The sequence below is a fragment of the Mus musculus genome (assembly GCF_000001635.26).
Source record: "Mus musculus strain C57BL/6J chromosome 1 unlocalized genomic contig, GRCm38.p6 C57BL/6J MMCHR1_RANDOM_CTG4".
NCBI lineage: Eukaryota > Metazoa > Chordata > Mammalia > Rodentia > Muridae > Mus > Mus musculus.
This window is the reverse complement of record NT_166283.1, coordinates 6,140-12,278: the sequence shown is the minus strand read 5'-3', so window position 1 is coordinate 12,278 and position 6,139 is coordinate 6,140.

Genomic DNA, 6,139 nt, shown 5'->3' with positions numbered 1-6,139 from the left:
ATTCTTAACCACTGAGCCATCTCACCAGACACAGGATTCTTTTACTTGTACCTTTCAACCCAATGATTCTTTTAAACACCATGATCGCCAAAGCATAAATACTTAAGACAGACTAAACACAGGTAAATCTTAAGATGCTAAAGGACACAAAGGTTTACACAGACAAGACCGACAAACTTTGGAGACCTGCTATACGACAGGCGAGCATAGTTGATAATAATGCATAGCAGACTAGAAAATTGCTAGGAGTAGATTTAAAATGTTCTTATCACAGAAAGACAGCTATCTGTGGTGGCAGATATGCTAATTAGCTCGATCAACTCATTGCACGGTGTGTGCATATATCAAAACTTCATGTGCACATAAAGTGAAGGAAGGAAGGAAGGAAGGTAGACAGATGACAGACAGGCAGACAGACTGATGGCAGATAAAGACTTGATGTTTTCCTAGTGTCTCTGCATTCTTTGGAGGTAAGAGTTGAGAAAGAATGATTTTTTTTTTAAATTCTGGGATTTCCCCCTTCCCTGCCCTTTCTGGGGTTTCAAACACTTTTCCTTGGTCACAGTCACTGAGAATTCTAAATATCAGACCTAAGTATGAGTTTCAGGAGAGACCCACACAGTGTGGCACTGGGCATAACTTTAACAAGTTCTGTAATCCTTAACGATTCTCCTGAGTGCTCACTGTGTGTAGCCTGCGCTTCTTAACTTGGTTCCAGGCCTGGTTTTCTTCCTCTCCTCTACTGCTATCTGCTGGTTATAGATAGGCAATGTCAGTTTCCAGAACGGACCATGTGACCCAGCACGTATACTACATGTGAGTGCATGCATGTGTGTGGGGGGGAGGGATGTGTGTGTGTGTGTGTGTGTGTGTGTGTGTGTGTGATGTGCCCATGCCTGTGTACGTTTACAGGATTGTGAGTGCATGTGGATGCTTTTGAGACAGTCTCTGATTGAACTTAGAATTCATTGAGTGGGTAGGCAAGCTGGCCAGCGAGCCCCAGGGCTCTGTCTCCCTGGCACTAGGATTACAGTCTTGCAGTTCTGAACCCAGGGCTTCTTTTAAACGAGGGCCGTGGATCCAAACTCACGCTTGTGCTGCAAGAGCTTTACCAACGGAACAGTCTCTGTGGCCTCTGAGTAATTCCATGTCTGAGGTAGGACTCTGCAAAGTGACTGTCAACCCTGGCTGTGTGTGAGGCTCATACGGAACACTGCAAATGTTGATGGTTAAGGACCACTCTAGAGATCGGATTTGTTTTGTCCTGAGGAGGGTCACTGGTATTATTCTGAGAAGCTTGTGAAAGAATTCTAATATGCAACTAGGCTTAAGACCCCTGATCTCACCAATCAAGTCTCGGTAGAACACACAACGTGTTGGTATATGTAACTGAGAAAAATCAGCATTCAATTTTTTCCATATCTAAACCGGGACTCCAACTCATTTCATGCCCTTTATACAATCCATTTCAACTCTATGCGATTTTTATGGCTTAAGAAAAAAAATGGAATCAATTATTTTCTCTGCATGCTTTCAGGATTTTCCTCAAGACTAAACCAGGAATCCAGCCTAAATTAAGCCAATGCTATTATTTTATCACATTTCATATTGTATAAACAAATTCTAAAAATAAAATGAACTATAAAGATTTATAACTCAAAAGGTAGGTTTTCACTTTTTTTTTTTTTTGGTTTTTTTGAGACAGGGTTTCTCTGTGTAGTCTTGGCTGTCCTGGAACTCACTCTGTAGACCAGGCTGGCCTCGAACTCAGAAATCCGCCTGCCTCTGCCTCCCAAGTGCTGGGATTAAAGGCATGTGCCACCACTGCCCGGCTAGGGCTTATTTTCTTGGAAGTAAGTTTTAAAAGATGGTTCAAAGAACATCAATTAAAAGGGGTAAGCATTCATTCAGTTTTACCAAGAGATTTCCCACACGTCTGGGGTCAAGAGGCTTACCCTGACTCTGGCAAATACCAATCAAATGAACATGTGATATGTTTATTCTTGGGATTGTTGGCATGTTCCTTGTCCTGTTGACAGACATCTTTTCATCAACAGATGTACCTGTGAGGCTCTGGCTCTGTGACCTGCTGGAGTCCCTCGTGTTAAGGAAACTGTGCTCTTTATTGGGAAAACAAAATCCAAAACAAATCTCACCAAAAGCCAAAGCAAATAAGCAGAAGAGGAACCTAGTGCCAGTATCCTCATTGCTGTGTTTGTTGGTGTTCTTACTGTGGTAGTTGTAGTGGTTGCTGTTATTGTAGTATTTGTTGTGGTTGTGGTAGTCATGGTGGTCATTGTAGTGGTTGTCGTTGTTGATTTTGCCTCTTCTTTTGAATTTGAAAAATGTTATAAACACATACACACAAATCTACATGGTTGCTAAGAAGTAATGGTTTCTCAGAGTTATGTGTGATGAGGGGGCCATTGTTGCTTTCTATTGAGGAAAAAACACCCACCCTTTTAAATAATGGATATAATCCATTTCTTGAGTGGACAGATCTAAAATTTACTGACCTAAAAAAGATTTCTCATGAATACAGTTCTTACAAAAAAGAAGAAATGTATTCTTCAAAAAATTTAAAGTGGAACTACCAAATAACCTAGCCATCTTGGGGCTGGGCACACAGCCAAGAGAAAGTAAGTCACTGTGTCAAGGAGACGTCTGTGTGTCCATGTGCATCAGCAGCCAGGAAATGGAAGTTCTTAAGCATCCATCAGTTGGTGAATGTGTAAAGAAAATGTGGTACAAAATTAGATACTCATTCAGCTACACAAAAGAATGAAATTGTGGCAACATGGATAGAATTGGAGACCTTTGTGTTCAATGAAGCAGACTAGATGCAGAAAGACAGATGCTGCACTATCTCAGTGAGGGTTTTACTGCTGTGAACAGACACCAAGACCAAGGCAACTCTTATAAGCACAACATTAATTGGGGCTGGCTTACAGGTTCAGAGGTTCAGTCCAATATCATCAAGGTGGGAGCATGGCAGCATCCAGGCAGGCATGGTGCAAGAGGAGCTGAGAGTTCTACATCTTCATCTGAAGGCAGCTAGCAGAAGACTGACTTCCAGACAGCTAGGATGAGGGTCTTAAAACCCATACCTACTCCAACAAGGCCACGCCTATTCCAACAGGGCCATACCTTCTAATAGTGCCACTCCCTGGGCCAAGCACATACAAACCATCACATGCACTTTCTCTATCATGGAAAATCTACAAAAGCAGACTTCATGGAAGTTGAGAGTAGATTGGTGATTATCAGACATTGGGAAAGAGGAGGGGAGTGAGGGGGAGGGGGGAGAGAGAGGACAGGGCTGGGGAGAAGATGGGAAAGGAGGGGAAGGAGAGGGGGAGGAGAGGGCAGGGAGAAGAAGTAGGGGAGGGGGACTTACGAATGAGTTCCTGCCTACAGTCAGGTAAGAATAGGAAGCTCTTGGGTACTGTAGAAAGGGTTTTGAAACATAACAAAGCCACGAAGAATTGATAAATGTTTGAGAGCATAAGTACATTGATTTAAATGCTATTCAAGACATATTCATATGTATTGACCATTACCTGGCTTCTTATTAGTATGTACAGCTATATATCTTTGTGTTAACTAAAAACCTAAACACAAAGAAATGTGAAAAAGACGCAGCTCATGTTCATTTTCTTTCATTCTGAATGCCCAATTTCAAGTCAGAACACGCTGTGTATGCATTCATTTCCATGGCTCAAGAAATGCACTGCAAAACTAGAGAGATGTGGTCTTGAAATAATTTGCACACGCCCCCACTTGCTTGGTCTCTTGGCCTTGTTTGATCTAGAAGATTAAATTACTGTCCTGTGAAATTAGAAATATTGTAATGTTGAATTTAACCAACATTCCCGTTGTGATCATTCAGAATAGAGCTGGGGAGGGATGACGTGGTTTAAAATTTTTTTTCCTCTGTTAAAATTATTTTGTAGACGGAAGGAAATCATTTTAATGCCCTCTGATCCTGAAGATAGAACACCTGGTAACAATTCAGGCAAAAAGGCATGACTTAAATGCACCGCGCACCTGGATTCTATTTAAGACTAAGCAGGATTACTCACAGAGACCCAGTGTACTGAATTTAAGTAGCACCAAATTGTTTGAGAGGGAGAGCTAAATTTGGAGAGCAGGATTAAAGCTGAGAGAGAGAGAGAGAGAGAGAGAGAGAGAGAGAGAGAGAGAGAGAGAGAGAGCCTGCCTACATCTACAGTCACCCAGGAGGACTGGACTAAGTCTAAATGTTGGCTTGCTGGTCACCAGAATCTCAAAAGGTTGAACTCATTGGTGACATTACCCTCTCGGTCATTCTTCTCATAAATGTTATTCTCTGAAGAATTCCCCCGGTGTCTTGCCTTTTCCAAGTCATGCACTTTAATTATTCCAACGCTAAATTCCAGAGCGGCTGACATCCGAAAGACGTTGCTAGGGAGTGTCTAACCCATTCCAATTACCTTGCAGACATGAAGCAAAATTATGAAGTGAAAAATATTTGGGGGCCTTTATAAGAGTTACACATATGGGACTGCTATTTCTCGGGACAAAAAAACACAAGTTATTCAAGAGATTGCATTTGTCTGAAAATGAAAGCCAAGATTATTCTGGCAAGAGGCACCATAGCTCGGGAAGACTCCAGAGCTCAGAGACAACAGCAAATTCTCAAAAGGTTATGATATTGTCTGTCTTTTAAATGCATTTAGATTTTGTTTTGTTTTGTAATCAGGTCTCATTTAGTTCAGGCTAGCCTCAAACTTGCTATGTAGCCAAGGCTGGCCTTGAATCTCTGTTCCATTTTTCTCTCTCTTCTACATGCTGGGATTATAGGCACATGCTATCGTGCCCTGCACATTTAAATTTTATGGATAATTAAAATTCCTGCATTTAACCCAGGGTACACTTGATCTTCATGTTAGTGCACGAATACTTTTTAAAATAATGATATGCTAAGCAGTATGCATGTTGTTGAAGAATTATTTTCAACTCAGAATAGGTCACTCAATTAAAAATCCATTAAAAATTTGGCAGAGAACGTACTCTTGAACAGAAATATGGAAAACAGATCTATTGTAATTCCTATGCAGTATTGATGGTTTCCGACTTAAGAGCTCCATGAGAGCAGAAATCTTGTTCCTTTCATCTGTTTCTGATTGCTCCTGTGTTCTGACCAGTACCCAGGAGGCCACGGGCGGTAGGGACAGGCTGGAGTGGATGGCTTTCCTCAGATATCAGAAGTCAGCAAACCCAAGGTATGAAGGCTTTATCCCGAATAAATAGGAGCGCTTAGTGCTTAAACTTTATTTCCAACTTGTGGTAGAGGTTGGGCATCAATTTGGAAGTCTTAAAGGGACTTTTCAATGTGTTTTTTATTAGTGTGTGTGTGTGTGTGTGTGTGTGTGTGTGCTGCCTGTGTGCACTGTATGTGTACAGGTGCCCGTGGCAGCCAGAAGCAGGTCCCGGGTCTCCTGGAGCTGGACCTACAGGAGGCTGTGAGTTCAGAGTCGGTACTAGGTACCAAACTCGGATCCCCTTCCAGAGCAGTGAGCATCCTAATCCACGGAGCCATCGCTCCAGCCCCTAGGAAGGGACTTTAGTGTCAGATGCTGATTAGCATTTTCCAAACCTTCAGCCTGCCAGAGCTGATGATAGACAGGTGGGTCCTGTTTCTGTCTGTCTTGAGTGTGGCTTGTATATAGCAGGTATGCAGAGTTGCACTGGGAGCTGACAGCTTGCGTTTCTATTTTTCTGGAACTCTGCACATCTGGACAAGAAAAGACATAAGGACCGAACAGATAGACATACTGTTATTCAGTCCCGTTGCGATGATTAAGTTTGGTTTTATTTCCAGACCTGAGGGAAAAAACATTTAGCATATGGAAAATTTCTGGGCAATTCCTCCCAGCCTCCAGACATTTTCAAATGAAACATTATCTGCATAATTTCTTGTATAGGTTTATGCTAGTTTTATGCATGCTCTATCAAGAGACTCTGGCTGCTGAGCGTTTAATACCAAGACCCTTCAAGGGCCGTGTAGGGTGGTTACCAGCCAAATTTGCACCAGACTGGCACCTCATAGACAGGATGCAAACCACAGGGCTGAGTTCTCATAGGAGGGCAGCAGAGA